Source organism: Sceloporus occidentalis, unplaced genomic scaffold (genome assembly GCF_023333645.1).
Source record: "Sceloporus occidentalis isolate IW3139 unplaced genomic scaffold, rSceOcc1.0.p SCAF_10, whole genome shotgun sequence".
Classification (NCBI taxonomy): domain Eukaryota; kingdom Metazoa; phylum Chordata; class Lepidosauria; order Squamata; family Phrynosomatidae; genus Sceloporus; species Sceloporus occidentalis.
In genome coordinates, this window is record NW_028316990.1 from 16,022,539 (window position 1) to 16,039,922 (window position 17,384).

Here is a 17,384-nt window from a genome sequence, read left to right on the forward strand (position 1 = left end):
TGAGCAGAGGACTTGTTAAGCTAGGAGCAGCTCTAGACGAAACTGCATTAAAGACCTGAGTGAGTTAACCGCCTTTACAATAGCAAGTTTACCAGGTATTTCTGTTGCCAACCCTTGCACTAGTGAAAGGCAGTCTTAGAGCCAACCACTGGATTTGCTGCCTTCACTGATTCAAATGCATTGGCAAACTGCTAAACAGATTTATGAAAGAGAAAGATAGTTTCCCCTTAGAAACTTTTTTTCATTAGCATAAATGAAGGCAATAATTTGTTACATGTTTTTCTGTTGTTTATAAAATTTTGCTGGATTAAGTAGTTTGACATTCATACACTGAGGAATTGCTGCAATGTTTTGAAAATACATTTGTTCCCTTTTGTTTTCTTCTGGATATTAAAAGTATATATTACACAAAAAAATCAATTTGGAGGCACATTTTATTTCCTTGATGCAATCTTTCTTACAAAATTGGAGAATGATATTTTGCATAAAACCATTTTTGGCACTTAGCTGAGTACTCTGTGAGTGTGTCTTTTACAGTGCTCTGAAACCAAAGGAGGAAGGGCTAATTTACAGTAAGTGCCACACACTGAAAAATAACCAGTCTGTAATGGCTTCCATAAAACCTGCCATGTTTTAGATTGCATTTTAAGTCTATATTACTCTAATTTGTTTGCAGTGAACCATGGATTTGGATTTTTCATGTCAAAATCGGAACATGCTTGAAGCAGAAAAGTCAGATGAAAGGTCAAAGAGAGCTTTCTTTTCTGTGATTGAAGGGGAAAAAATAAACTGGTTGAGAGTGTCACAACCAATAAGTAAAGTGTACAAACTATTACTCAGGTTTAATACTGTGGATGAACAGTTAAAGGAGAATATGATCAACTGGGCAAAAAATGTAGGTCATGATATTGGATAAATGGAAAGAGATTTGGATAAAGTGTTTTCCATGTGCAAAAAATCTTAAAGACAATCTGTATAAAATTATGTTGCGGTGGTATATTGCCCTGTAGAGATTAGACAAGATATATAAGAATACCAGGAACATGTCTTGGAAATGTGGAAAACATGTTTGTTCGTTTTTTGTAAGAGAGTAAACCAGTATTGGTTCAAAGTAAGAAAATGGACATGAAAGATTACTGGAATAGAAGTGATAAAGTGATAAAAAGGACACAGAGATAAAGAAGTATAGCAATTTAATATATATATATATATATATATATATATATATATATATATATATATATGGTAACAGCTGCCAGAGAGGTGCCAGCAAGATACTGGAGAATGAATAAATTGCTAGATTATTGGGAATGGGTTGGGAAATGAATGGAAATTGCAGAAATGGAAAAATCAACTTGATTAAAGGGAGGGATATAGAAATTCTTTAAGATATCTGGAGACCCTTTACTGAATAAATGAAAATTGTATGTCCATTAGATCTGTGTGTGTGTGTGTGTAAAATAAAGATGTATTAATGTTAACATTAAGGCACTGAGGAATATATTTTTCCTATATGGGCTGAAATAAACTGAGCTCTTTGCCAGGACAGGGATGACCACTTCTGTTTTCTTAGCCTAATTATGGCGTGTTACAGACCGCCCAAAATGGGCGGTCTCGCGCCCCTGCTGGTTGCTGCGTCCGGGAACCGCAGCAGCCAAACCACGCGGTTCCTGGGTGCAGCAAGAAAGAAGCGCCAAAATGGCGCTTCTTCCTGCACCCTGGAAGAGGTGCCGCAAGGCATGAGGTGCATACTCACGGCACCACTTCCGGCGTGCAACGTCTGGATGCCATGCGTCCATGACGTCAAAATGGCGGCCCCCATCTGTTTGTGGTGCCGCCATTTTGACGTACTCGTTATGCGCAAGGGGCAAGGCGTGTCAGGAAGCGCTGTCCCTTGCACGTAATGACGGCGCCCCATAGGGCCCGTCCGGAACATGCCTAGGAGTATGACTGGTGAATTTTTCCCCATTGCTAAATAAGCCTGTTTTACCAGATGACATTGCTTGTGGTTGATTCTTATGACACAAGATTTCCCCTGTTCTATTACTGGTAAATGAGGCATCTGAAATCTGTATATTGAGCTGCAAAGTTTGCATCTGTTCTGGCAGTAAATATCAACACGAAACCCAAGTGTTCTATTAGAGCACCAGTTTACAGAACACCTATTGGCAATAAATTTTACTTGTTTATGCTTATGCTGTATTACACTGCAGAGAAAAATGAGAAGGTAATCATCAACATTTTTATTTTGGATCTGTATACATGGCTGTAAAAATGGCTTTTGGAATTGCTTCATAGGTTTGCTTTTCTGTTGGTGATGCAGTGAATAAAAGGAACAATTTGTTGAGCAGTTGTACCTAACAAGTTCTATTGAAATGAATGGGCAGCACTGCTATGCTTTTTTCGCCTCCTGTCCAGATGTGCTTTCTTTCTCTGAAACTGATTCTGCTTTTTGTATGATGTTCTCATCATACAAATTAAATAATTAAATAGATAATCCTTGCCTGACCCCGTTTCCAGTTGGAAACCATTCCATGTCTCTTCATTCTGTTGGAACAGTAGCCTCTTGCCCTGAGTACAGATTCTGCATCAGAATCAGAAAATGTACACACAAAATTTACCAAATTTACACACGGCCAGTTCACACAGACAACATTTTCTGTGCAGCAAGCAGCATTTCTGCAGAAGACATACAATTTCTGCATGCTGTTTACTGCACAGAAAATGCTGCTTTGTGTCCAAAACAACTACATGCAAATTTTGTATAAGTCTCAAATTGCAGATTAATTTGCAAAAGTTGTATGCTTTTTCAAGACTTTCTCACAGCAGGAGAAAAATTGGTTAAAATTACTTTCTCCAAGTAGAAACATAGTGCAGTGTTACATTCTTATCCAGGGACTCTGTTGCTGTTTTTGGAGTTAAAGGGAGGATGCTGAGCCTCAGCACTGAGAGATACTAAGCCCATCTATTCCTTGAATGATTCGTCTTCTCTATGAGATAAAAAATGGAACAATATCACTTTTTTAAAGTGGGATTATTGAATTATCTTCTTGCAGTGTCTGTGAGTTATACATTATTTACTGCAGAAAAGAATTAATTGCAATTAATTAATTAGAAGATTTCAAGCTCTAGATTTCATCCAATACACACACAAAAAAATTATCCTACTTCTTCCATATATGTCTTTTGATTGACTGGAGAATTATTTTTTACTGCAGTGGTGGATAGCCCTTCAAGGCTGACTTTTGGTGAGACATCAAATTATGAAATGATTTTCCAGGGAGATTCTTATTTGGGTGTTTGGAACTGAAATAACCCTTGAGTGTCTGTGGAACCTCTCTATAGTTATTATAAAGACTATTATTATCATATACACATAATTACAGCGTTCGTAATAACATAGCAATGCATTTTAATATGCATCCAAATGATAAAATTGTCCAGCTTTGGGATGTGAAAAAATGATGGGTTGCTTTCTTGGCAGTACTGAACGACAACCAAAATACATGTCTGAGTTGCTATGAACAACAGCAAGCATGTTTTTTTCTAAGGCAATGGATGGAGCAGAGCAAATTTCCCAGGTCTGGAAGTTCTGCTTATGTAAGCATTATTGGAAGCTTCTACAATACTGATAATTCAGCTGCACCTATGCCTTATGCCAGCCAGATATTTATTCATTGTGATGGAGCAGAATCCATTCCTGATGTGAATTTGATGTTGACATGATATGAACTATTTCCGTGTCCATGCAGTCTATCCAGAAATGATACGTACATATTTTATCATACACTTTTGCAACAAAGAGATCAGCATTTCTGTTTTCTTATCTATTGTTCCAATTTCACTTCTCTTTGGTTATAGTCCTGATAAATTTAATTTAATTTTTTATGTTTTTAATTGTACTGTTTTTAATGCTGTGAAGCCGCTCTGAGCCCAAGTCCTGGGGAAAGAGTGGGATACAAATATAATAATTACGGCACGTTACAGACCGCCTAAAAGTGGCAGTCTGCCGGCGCTGCTGGTTGCTGCATCAGGGAACCGCAGCGGCCAAACCGCGCAGTTCCCGGACCTGGCAAAAAGAAGCCCGAAAATGGTGCATTAGTCGCGCACTCGCGGCATCACATCCGGTGTGTGACGTGTGGAAGGGCGCTGCCATTTTGTACATATCCAGTACGTACTAGGGTTAGGGGCGTCAGGAAGTGATGCCTTCCTAACCCTAGTATGTACTGGATATGTACTTTACACCCGTCCGGAACAGGCCAATGTTACACTTATCTATGAACTCATTTACAAGATTGAAGAGTGCCTTCCTTCTACGTAGTTATAGATACAATTACATTTAAAAGAGACATCTACAAAAATTGTTCCTGCTAATTTGTTTTACTTCAACAGTATAGATGCACCTTCACCCTTGATTCAACTAAAATGGTCTCATCATAAAAAAGGGAAGGGGAGAGAAGTAGAATCAACATAATTTTTATATTCTATTTTAAATAATAATAATAATAATAATAATAATAATAATAATAATAATATGCAGCTTTTCTTATATATATCCACGCATTAACACTTTATAACATCACTAAAATTAGACCTTTGCTGAGATGCATCTTAGCTCAGATACCAGAAGAATTTGCAGTTTGATAATGAGGACAAAGCCTTGAACTTTCAGTGTGAGATCTGTGCACAATTCTCATGCAATGAGTCACAAGACAGCAAGTCTTGCAATGCTTCCTGAGATTTCATCAGGACTATATATATATATATATATATATATATATATATATAGGCCTGCTGATTTCCTGGATAGCAATTCTTGACCAGACCTTTAGCACATCCTGCTCGCCCCTCCATTTGGACCTTTTTACTTCTCACACAATTCTTCAGACTTAGGCTGGTCACCTTTGGGGCATGGGAAGTATTTCCCCCACCCCTACGTTATTACAGCATGTTTTTTTCATCTTTCATGGGGTTTCAGCCACTTTATATAGCTTTTCCCCTGGGCTATGCCCATTGGGTAGTTAAGATGGTCCATGTGGTTACCTCTTTCTGAATATGTAGCTGCTATGTCATAACCAGCAGATATGAAAAATTAGGGTAATACTGGATTCTCTTCTATTTGGAAAGAAGGAAATGCTGGGGTCTGAGATTAGAACCTGGAGCAATGGATGCAAGCTACAGGAAAAGAGATTCCATCTCAACATTAGGAGGAATCTCTTGACAGTAAGGGCTGTTCAACAGTGGAACACACTCCTTCCTTGGAGTGTGGTGGAGTCTCCCTCCTTGGAGGTCTTTAAGCAGAGGCTGGATGGCCATCTGTCAGGGATGCTTTCATTTAGATTTCCTGCATGGCAGGGGATTGGACTGGATGGCCCTTGTGGTCTCTTCCAACTCTATGATTCTATGGTCCCGTACAGACAGGCCAAAATACAGCTGCTTTGGATCACTTTGGAAGTATACTGTTTAAATGGTGCATGCATCCTAAGAGGCCAGAAGCTGCACTAAAGCTGTGCTCCAGTCTTTAGGACTGGGGCATGGTTTTGGCATGGCTTCTGGCCTCTTAGGATGCATGCATCATTTAAACAGCATACCTCCAAAGTGTCCAGAAGCAGCTTTATTTTGGCCTGTCTGTACAGGCCCTATGATTTTATGACTCAGCACAGCTTCAGGGAGGGTGCTAACCTGGGTGCCTGCAAAATTGGTTCACCTCTTAATGGGCCATGTGGTTCACCCCCACAGATTAGCAAATTCTGCCAACTGTTCTCAGATGTTTACCAGTCTCCAGTAGCTTCCACCTGCATGAGCAGATACTGGTCTAGAATCCGCAGACCTCCGTGTCCTCCTCCCCTTTCCGACTATTGGTTGCCAAGTTTTCCAGGATGTATCAGTAATTCATCTGTCCATAACCTGCAATTTGGTGTCTAGCTTCTCTATCTTAGTGCAGAAAACATTCTGATATCAAATAATTCTGAACTCTAACAACTTAAGAAGAAAACTTCTGCAGGCATGTTTACATATGATAATTACCCCTGTTCAATGCAGGTAATTTAGAGAGGTAGTTTGCATTCAGTTTCTAAGTTGGAGAGTTAGAGAGTGGAAAATGTTGGCTTCATTATAATTAAAAGCCAAGTGACACTTTAGTACACAAATTAATGCCCTCGTTATTTTCCAGACTCTCCTTCCAGTTTCTGGGGGAGAAAAGAACTTTTAAAACAAAACTTGTAGCCAGTTTTAAATGAGATCTTAGTGGCCATGAAGTGCAATTGAAATTCATCCAATTAAGGTAGTGATTGCTTTGCATCAGTCTAATTGACTTTTCAAACTGGATGGGAGAAATTGTTGTGAAGAGAAGACTAAAATGAACATGACACAACTTAACTTAGACATCTCCTATTGCCTTTGATCTGTAGCGAATAAGCCACTAACATGGAGAATGAGGGCAATCAGCTGGCTTTGATAGTCTTTTAAACTCACATTGAACATCAGAATTGGACATCTGAACTGAACAAGCATGGTGAAACCATTATGGAAATGCACAGAAGGTTTTGTTTTCAGGCTGAACAAAATGCAATTACTTCACAGGCTCATATCATTTAATGTTCCAAACATACATTTCCATTATATTTCTAGACATTAAGTTATGTCACGGTAGTTGTGCATTCAGAGGGTTGAAAAGACCCTCTGAAAATGTGTATTTAACATTTAATTTTCCTTATAATTGCTGGGATCCTCTAAAGGGGAAAGATGGAAATGTTTGGCCAGATTTGCATTTTCTATCTTACCAAAGCAACATCTTTTGCATGTGACATGGACCCCCCTAATTATATTCGCTTAGGCCTAATTCCTGCTACCTTTTAAACCGAATCACAATTCAGTTTGAACCGGTTCACATGACCCTTTTTCCAACTTAAATAGAATTGCTGAAGTGATTTGGTGAGGGGGGGGGGCATGCGTCCGACCTATTTAACCCACGTCTTTTTGATGCTGATGTTTTCCGTGTCTTTTTGGATAAACCAGTTCTGCTCAAGTGTGAACCAGATGTGGATAAGAATCGGTTTAAATTTGCCCTTCAGCCGGCTGGAGCAGGTGCATTTTGAACCGATTCATTCATGAATGTAAACCACAAGTGGGTTATTTTACAGGGGAAAATGCAACTGGGGTAAATGTAGTGGGAACCATGCTCTGCTGTCAAATCCACCCATTGATTCGGATCGCAACCCTTTTTTTTTTCCTAAGTGGGAATGAGGCCTTAGAATGGTACAAAAAGAGCACTGTACCTTTAACAAGAAGAGGCAGTGTGATGTAGTGGTTTAAGTGCTGGATTGCAACTCTGGAGCTCAGTCTTCATGCAGGCAAATATAGGGAGGGGTTATTTTTGCCTCTATAAAAAAAGATACTTTTCATAGGAAATGGTATTATATTTTCTTTCAAGGCCACACTTTCAGTTTACCTGCCTTGGTTTCAGTCTTACACCATGATATGGTGGGGAAATTATTATTGTGCACATAATATACGGGTGGGCCAAAGGCAGGGATTTATAATGTTATATTTCTCTTTGTCAAATGCTACTTTTAGGGTGCCCTTACATTACTGACTTCAGCTTGATAGCTTGTCCTTGCATCTTATGGTGAAACAAACAGGGATGAATTTCGTCTTTGCCCCAAGTAATCTTGCAAAAGCTTTTGTGGCATTATTTGCAAATATTTATGGAAATATGCATTGCAGGAAGACGTACTACTGTATGTGCCAGTTATTTATAGATATTATGCGGTGTCATACAGGTTATTGTGAGGCACTTAAAATATTAAGTACATTGCTGGAGGATGCATAAACAAAATTAAACCAGAAGCACCAAATGAATTACATAGCAGAGAGCTAAAAAGAGGAGGGGAAGAATGTATGTGTTATAACTCTTAATGCCATAGACTCTGCATGGTTAAGGGCTCTAAGTTAATTAACTGCAAGTGTGAATAGCTGTGAAAGGACTACAAACTATCACATTTTTAAAGTTAGTGTAAAATCTATGGAGAAGGCTGTGCCAAGAAGTCCAGGAGAACAAAGTGTTGAAGTCATAACATATTGCCGAATTACCTGACTCTTATATAGTCCATATCTCATAAAGAGTTGGATTTAGACCCAAGTTGAATTCAGAGGCCTCAGAATCAGACACAGGCAAATTGGTCTGTTGTAAGAATTGTCAAAACAGGGCCTGGATCACATCTTGTGTTTTTTATCCATCCCTGCTGAAAAGGCCATGTAGTTTTCAACGATTTTAAAGAAGAAACTGACAGTAGTGAAGCTGACAATATTCATCGGAGGAGACTCTATCCCCTATTCATAGTTATTCGAGAGAAAAGAAATAAAATATTCAAATATGCATAAAGACATTGGTGCTTAAATATAAAATTAGTGATGTATAGTGTATTTTATTATTAAGAAATATTGGAAGTGAGATGTAGATGACACAGTAATTTTTACTAGCTTTCAGGGATGATGAGGGAATAACGCCTTACTTCTTCCACTTTTGCACAATTGTAGTAGTTCTTATATATGTCAGAAACAAGCAAGCAATAAAAAAATTAGCAGAAACCAAATTCACGCTGTTCCAGTAAATCCAAAGGTAAATCACATTTCTCCTCCTCTAACCTAAGGGGAGATGGGGGCAAGGAAAGATCAGAAGCACTCCAATAAAAAGGAAATGGCATTGTTTCCAGCACAGGATTTTCACCAGCTTTGTAAGGGAAATAAAAGGGATTTCAGAGTCTTTTCTTTCACTTTTCTCACCCCCTCCCTATTGCTAAAATAGATCACCCAAGGGAACAATTACTAAGTGACACTATTATTGACATGCAATGTTTCACCTTGACTGGATAAAAGAGAATTTCTGATGTCAAAAAAGCGGTTTTCAGATGTGCTTTACAGCTTTATCTATCCCCCGCACATAAATTTTACAGATGAGCAACTGTCAGAAATTTGCCACCTGGGACAGAGCTGTGAAGAATGATGTTCGACTGAACACTAAATTCTTAATAATTGAATATTTGGGAACGCATCGCTATTTGGCTTTGTTGATTGCTGAGGTTAAAGCCATTTAACTTAGGTTATGACCTTTCTTTCAGATTTCCTCATACTTCATTTCCCTGGTGCCTTTGTTGAATATAAATACTATTACTTTTTGAAAAGCAAAACATGAGGCAGGTCTGCCAGGTAACTGAAGCATGCCCTTTCTGAATTCCAAGTTTCAAAACCCAGAAAGCATTCAATCCTGTCCTCAGGAAGATGTTGATGCCTTGCCTATGCATTCTTTCTCTGCTGAAAGATGGCTCAAGACTTTCTGATTCTTGGGCCAAAGGATAAAAATTAACCTTATTGGACTGCCAATGTTTTGTCTGCATCTGTGGCTGGCACCTTCAGAGGTTGGTGGCATGGAAGCAAGTGGGGTATATATATATACTGTGTGACCCTGGGTTGGGAGGAAGTGATTTACATGTTAAATCTGTTGTTGAATGGCAAGGCCTCGGGGTGGGAGGATATGTAGGAGGATATGTATGTCTATTCAATTAGCAATCCGTTGTCTGTGAGGAAACCCCCTGACCCTGGAGTATCTTCCTTTGCATGTGTTGAGTCTTGATTTTAATGTCTTTCTGGACTGGTAGCCCAAATTTGTATACATTCAAGGTTTCTTCTTTCCTGTTCAGGTTATCCAGGTGCTTGTTTATTTCAATGGCCTCCCTGTGTATTCTGACCTGATAGCTGTTGTCATGGTACAGAATTTCAGTGTTTTCATATAGCATTTTATGCCCAAGTTGGTATATAACATATTCTGCTACTGCTGATTTTTCTGCCTCACCCACTGTGTAGAATATCTTGTGTTCCTTGATTCGTGTTTGGACACTGCATTTGGTGGTCCTGATGTAGACTTGTTTACAGCTCATTTATGCATTCTGGTTTTGTTGTTCACTTTTTTGTTTTACTGGAACCCCATCTCTGCACATCTCTGGAAGTTCTGTTGCTCACACATAACTAAAGGACTAATATGAATTGGAAATAGTAGTTTCCATCACTTTGCAACCTACATCTTGCCTTTCCTTTCAACAATCCTGTGAGGATAACCCTCAATGTACATGTAGGAAAACTGGACCAGAAATAAAGCGAGAGATGCAAAAGGCCTCCCGAGTTTATCTGTAGGACAACAATGGAACTATTCCATCAAGAAAGGGCAAGAAGATAAAATGTGGGCATATTTTACATGCTGTATCTTTGTGCTCACCATATTTACAAAATTTCATCTATGATGTGACAAAAAGATACATAGTCAAATAAGGTATCTTGAGGCTATTTGGCTGAGCAAGGAAGTAGGCTGGTGACACAGTCACTTGTTTATTCTGCTGTTGTCACTCCTACCTTTCTTCTAACTTTGGGACACAAGGTGGCTTGCAATTTTAAAGCAACACAACTAAGAACATGCATTAAAATATGAAATATTGGCAATATTAAAATAATTTAAGGCAACAGTTTAAAAGATAAAATACCCTTAAAAGATAAAAAAGGAGTTAAAACAGATCAGTCTACAAAGTATAGCACCCTCAGACCACCCTTTAGAAACTTTCAGTTTTAAAAGAATATTGTGTGTGTGTCTTGCAATGGAAGGACAATAGGCAGGGGGAACTGTGTGTATATTGTCATGACTTTCATGATGGAAGAAAGGATAAAAATTTAATAAAGAAATAGAGGAGGCAGAAAGCATAACTAGAGCAAAACATTTATAAATGAAGGGTAGGTAGACTGTAGCTTTTAGCAGTGAATTATATTTCTAAAGACAGTTTTGTCATTTACAAAGATATCACACTGAGCACACCAAGGCCTTCTTGTAGCACCATACTAAATAATCTTTCACTTCCATCAGCCGTTCAGTTATTATTTTATACTGTCAATTTCTTACCTTTACCACTCTATCTCAGTTAGCTATTCACCTATCGTGTAAAGGTCTGCCATATTCCCCATCTCAGAAATTATTTATTAGGCTGATACCTTGCACTGTCTATTATGTCCAAATGAAAGCGAATGAGCTGGCCAACATGTCTTCCCGATTATTTAATATCCCTATAAAAAGTTCCTATATCTCACTTCAAATGCCTAATAAGAGTGATTGAAATGTTTCTTTCCAACTGATGAAATGTTCTCTCACACACCGATCGCACAACAACATATCACTTACATGTCACAGCTGTACATCATGCTGAACATTAATCACACAATATTTTCTCTGACAGAACAATGACAGTCAAGTTATCAAAGCACACAGCCAGCCGGCAGCTGGAAATGGAATCAGCCATATTTTGCCAGACGACAAGAAATGAACTGAAGCAGAAGATATAAGCCATCTACTTCCAATAAGAGCAATCTATTTAGCAGGAAGATATATCTCAAGAAGAACCTCAGCCATCAATAGGAAAGTTCGGTGTACAGTCGTACAGTAGTACTCAGACAATTGTCGATTCCAATTTAGCAATGTCTTTCCTATCTGCTTCATTTGCTAGGACTTTAAAAATGTTTTTAGCATCCCAAAGGCCAGAAACATTCAAGAAGCTGTCAAAGAGTGATGCCTGAGAGAATTGACCATTTGGTGAGCATGCCTCTGTATTTGGAAATAGATGCATGGGACCGAAGAGATAGTGGCAATGTAGAGCGAACTGAAAACGTGGAGCAAAAGGTAAGGTTTTGAAATTTGGGCTAAGGGGAGGAGAGACTAAATCAGGTGCATGAAGACAATACACATCCAATAAGGTTTTGACCCTGCACCATATAAACATGATGCAGCAAGCATGGGCAAAATTCAGAGTAAATAATTCATGTAGATACGCCTTAACTTAACAAATAAATAGTAGTTGCATAGGAGTTCTAATGCAGATACAGAAATTTGCAAGCACTAGTGGTTCTGTTTTATACAATCAAAGAGTTGGAAGTAATCCTTCCTTCCTTCCTTCCTTCCTTCCTTCCTTCCTTCCTTCCTTCCTTCCTTCTCTCATCCACTTTCCTTATCAGCCATGGAAGCTGGATGATCTTGGGCAAGTCATATATTCTCAGCCTCAGAAAATGTCTTAGGGTCACGATAAATTGGAAAACAACCTAAAGGAACGCAACAACAACATCAACAACAATCCAGATATCCAATCTCTTCTGGCTGGTCATTTCACAATTTGAGGCCTGTGGAAGAAAAGATCCTCTGGTTAGTAGTTTCCAGCTTAGTTCTGGGTGACTGAAGTAAATGTCCCCTAAAAAGAACTGTGTCCAGGGTCAATGATATGGAAGATGGTGGTCCCATAGATAATCTGGACTCAAAGCATGTAGGGCTTCAAAAGTAACAACAAACACTTTACTTGGCAGCCAGTAGCATGATTTTAATGTGGATGTGCCCATAACAAACCTGGTTGCCATATGTGGCTGTTGCTGTTGTGTATCTTCAAGACATTTATGACTTATGATTACCCAAAGGGTTTCTTGGCAAGTTTCTTCAGAGGGGTTTTCCATTGCCATTCTCTGAAGCTAAGAGACTGTATAACTTGTATACCTCCAGCCTCATGTTAGGACCTTTAACAATAAGCACCTCTGTCTTGTCTGAATTCAATTTCAGTTTCTTTTCCCTCACCCAGTCCATTACCTCCCACAGGCATTAATTCAGAGAAGACAAACTATCCTTTGCTGATACTTTTTTATTGGATGAAATAGAACAATTGGTGAGCATGCATTAGATCTGGTGCATCAACTACTTCAAAATCCTATGATCTCTTAATACTCCAGATGTGCAAATGGTTCCCCCCACCCATTTATTTCCATGGCTTTGAGCAGTTCTCCCACTTTACAACAGAACTGGCAAAATTCTGCCTTTATAAATGTGTGTGTGCATGTTAGATACTCAGCAATGGCACCTTTTCATCCTGGAGAGAAGTGACCAGTGGGGTCCCACAGGGGTCTGTCCTTGGCCCAGTACTGTTCAATATCTTTATCAATGACTTGGAGGAAAAAATTGGGGGAATACTTATCAAATTTGCAGATGACAACAAATTAGGAGGAATAGCTAATACTCCAGAGGACAGGATCAAAATTCAAAATGACCTGAATAGACTAGAAAGCTGGGCCACAGCTAACAAAATGAACTTCAACAGGGAGAAATGTAAGATACTGCACTTAGGGCGAAAAAATGAAATGTACAGATATAGGATGGGGGACACCTGGCTTAAGGAGACAACATGTGAAAGGGATCTAGGAGTCCAAGTAGACCACAAGTTGAACATGAGTCAACAGTGCGATGCAGCAGCTAACAAGGCCAATGCGAATTTAGGCTGCATCAATAGAAGTATAGTGTCTAGATCAAGGGGAGTAATAGTGCCACTATATTCTGCTCTGGTCAGGCCCCACCTGGAATATTGTGTCCAGTTCTGGGCGCCACAATTAAAAAAGGACATTGAGAAACTGGAGCGTGTCCAAAGGAGGGCGACTAAAATGGTGAAAGGTCTGGAAACCATGCCCTACGAGGAACGACTTAGGGAGCTGGGGATGTTTAGCCTGGAGAAAAGAAGGTTAAGGGGTGATATGATAGCTCTATTTAAATATTTGAAGGGATGTCATATTGAGGAGGGAGCAAGCTTGTTTTCTGCTGCTCCAGAGACTAGGACCCGGAGCAGTGGATGCAAGCTGCAGGAAAAGAGATTCCACCTCAACATTATGGGGAACTTCCTGACAGTAAGGGCTGTTCGACAGTGGAACACACTTCCTCGGAGTGTAGTGGAGTCTCCCTCCTTGGAGGTCTTCAAACGGAGGCTGGATGGCCATCTGTCGGGGATGCTTTGATTTGGATTTCCAGCATGGCAGGGGGTTGGACTGGATGGCCCTTGTGGTCTCTTCCAACTCTATGATTCTATGATTCTATGATTGCAATGTCCTTATTATACTGGAATGTGTTTTGAAAAATGGGTTTCTAGTCATTGTTACCTCTCTCTCAGTCTCTGGATTTTCCAAATTTTCGATGTATCTAGTGGGAAAGGGAGGGGGGAATCAGAAAGCTTCAATGATCTAAGTAATTCAGCCTGAAGCATACCTAGATAGCATTCAAAAAGATATCCGGGTGGAAATGGGCAACTGAAGTATTTATGACAAAATTTCTACATTATTTAAGCACATCTTCTCCCTTATGCTGGTTTCCCCTGCCACTAAGAATACTGCTCTAATTAGGTCCCAGAAGTTCAAGGTAACAAAATTGCATATTCTTTGAAAAGCCTTACTTTCTCCCAAATACCCCACCCTAGCAATAACATATCATTATAGCTAAAATAATGTTATACTTATAATCTAAATTGCACACACAAAAAAATACCAGAACATGTGTCATTTCTGTTCAAGTATTTACAGATCAAATAATTATAAAATAGTGGCCATTATGCTCCTGGATTTGTTATACAATGAATCCTCCGTTGCATCATTTCACAGAGACATTTCATCGTTTCATCTTGGGTCCATTCGATATACCCATCTCTCCTTTAAACTCTATCTTTGTTTTTATTTAAGACTCAACCAGACTAATTTTCTGTGATAAAGGGGATTTTGCTGCATTTGCTAAGAATAGTGAGCTATTCTGTTCACTGGAGAGAAGGGGGGAAGTGATAGACATAGCAGTGTCTGTGGTTTAGGACATGGTTTAAGTTTAGATTCACCATATGTAAACAGAGTTGACAGGAGATAATTGAAACCAATGATAAAATGGCAGCCCTCTTCCTATCCCCTATAGAGAATCTGACCAAGTTTGCAAATGAGCCTTAATTTATCAGTCATAACAAGACTCCATCTTCTACTGTCTATAAGGATAGAAAGCTAGTTTGGGTTGAACAGGAGACCCTTTGTGGCCTCCAAGATCTCTGTCATTCAAAGTTTTACCACTGCTATGTGACTTCTAGTATCTGGTTCTCCAGGCAGCTGCCTAATTCTGTTTAATGACCCTGAACATTAGGAAACAGAGGCCCTCTTCAGAGGCGGGAAATATAAATAAATTATTATTATTATTATTATTATTATTATTTGAAAGTATGCAGAAACCATTTTGTTTCCTGCCATAAAGACTAAGATGCTGTCTATTCCCATCCCATTTAGTGGAGTAGCCTGTCAGATGAAACTTACAATGTTGAGTATCTTGGAGAATGGCTATCTTAGGGATGCACAGGGCTGGTTGTGGGGCCCGCAGCTCTCTCCGCCAACACTTTGTTGCCACCTTGCAATTTCACTGAGTCTAATGATAGGCTGCTTGTGCTCATTAATTGTATTTTGACTGTATAAATTTAATTCTGGTTCATTCCTAAGTAGTTAGTTTGCTGTCAGCCAAATGTGTGGTGATTATGTGAGCCTATTGTACATGAGAGCAGCTCGATTCTTTCAATAGCTATTCTGCATAATTAAGGTAAGTAGAACTTGAAAATAAAAGCATTTAAAAAGCAGGTACACAGCTTCTATAAATCAGATAATTCGATTGGCTTTAGTGGATAAATGCCAGTTGATAACAGCTGCGGTTATGACCTGCAATTTTTTTCAAAGTAAAAATGCTCCCTGAAATAATATCCTAAGTCTCTATATTAGTTGATTGATTATTTCTGGAAACACTCAGTAAAGTACTTTCTCTGCTTACCAGAAATTTTAATTCTGTTATACATAACACTGAGAAAAACTGAACTCCTCCCATATTTGTTCAGCTGTGATGAATCTGATGTTTCGTGGGGGGGGGGGGGGTTGCATTCCTTGAATATATTTATTTATTGAAAAAACTGCAGATTATGGGTTATCTTTAAAGGTAGCTCAATGTACATTGCCTTGTGAAATGTACAATGTACAGTAATAAATGTATATTTATTAATTTTCCTTCTGCCACTACACTGACCTGGGATGCTACTGTTTGAAATTTCTGTGCTATTCTAAGGAGCATTTGAAGAATGGAATTATGAAGTTTCTTCATGAGCATCCTGTTGTGATTATTTTGGACAAAGTGGGTAGGCTGTAATTAGCAGCATCTGGCCTTCAGGATCATTAATATGCAAATAGAATGGCTGCAGATTAGACATGTTCTATGGCTGCAACAATGTGTCAGCAGTGTCTACATCAGATTATTCTCTTGTGTTGCTGGGGGCTATACTGGTGGTGTTTCTATAAGGTGTAGTGTTGGACAAGGAAGTCAAATGTAAAAGTTCATTCATTGAGATTATAAATATCTTTCACTTGGTGATCTTGGACAGCTCTCCATAAACCGTTCAGCTAAATCCATTGAAGTGGTGCCACTTATGGCATCATAATTTGGCAGCTGCCGGGAGCCAATTCAACATGGAGGTGAATCCAGCAATGCTGACACAAATCTCCTTCTAATTATTGTATCATGAGACCATCATTTCTATATAGGCCTTCAGGAGCATTAGTGATATTCTGATATGCACATTAATTGTCAGTCTAGTCTTCCTTTCTGAATGCAGCACTCTTGATAGATTGTTAAATAATTAGATATTTTAGTATTTGCAATAGTTGTCACAATTCCTCATTTGCAGCAATTGTTTAATCATATAATAGTTTAATTGTATGTAAGGTTTAATTGTCATTTTTCTTCCTTATTTCCCTGTTCCCTCTTTGGTTTCTACAGATAATGGATGGGTTCTCCAAACTGGGATACCTGTAGGTTGTGGGAGGGCAGTACATGGATGCAATTGCCAGATTGTTTTACTGGTGGGACAAGAGGGAGAATTCATTATCAGGAAAGACCCATACATCATCCTAACGACACTGCATGCTTCATCAATGTGCAGATCTAGTAGAGTGGCTGGAACTATGGTTCACACATGATAAGAAACATGACAATTTATAAGACTATCAAGGCAAGGTTGTCCTGGGAATCCAAACATTACTCTTGGGCTTTAGTGGGTTAGACCACTACTACTTTTGAATAACATGTATTCCATTAGGAAGTGGCTATTGAAGCTATACACTCTTCAAACGATGCCTGAATTCCTCTAGGAATATGTTGGAAAGGCTATGTTGATCCTTAAAACCACACTAGAGATTTCTGACTGCATCACTGGAATGAAGTATTATCTAGAAGCAAATTTGGACTTTCCTACTTTAGAGAAAACTCTGTAGGACTGTAAAATAAGGGTTTAAGTAAGATTTAAGTAATCTATAAGATAAGATTTAAGTAATCTATCAGGGTGGTTCCATACATCTTTACTTCACTTCTGAATCCCTGTGATTTCATAGGTAAATAAAAGCAGTGACCTGTTTTGTTATGTTGCTTCAATACTTTGCCAAATTGACTGTAGTGGAAACTCTCTTTGTTTGCAAAAGTCTCCCAGAAATGTTTG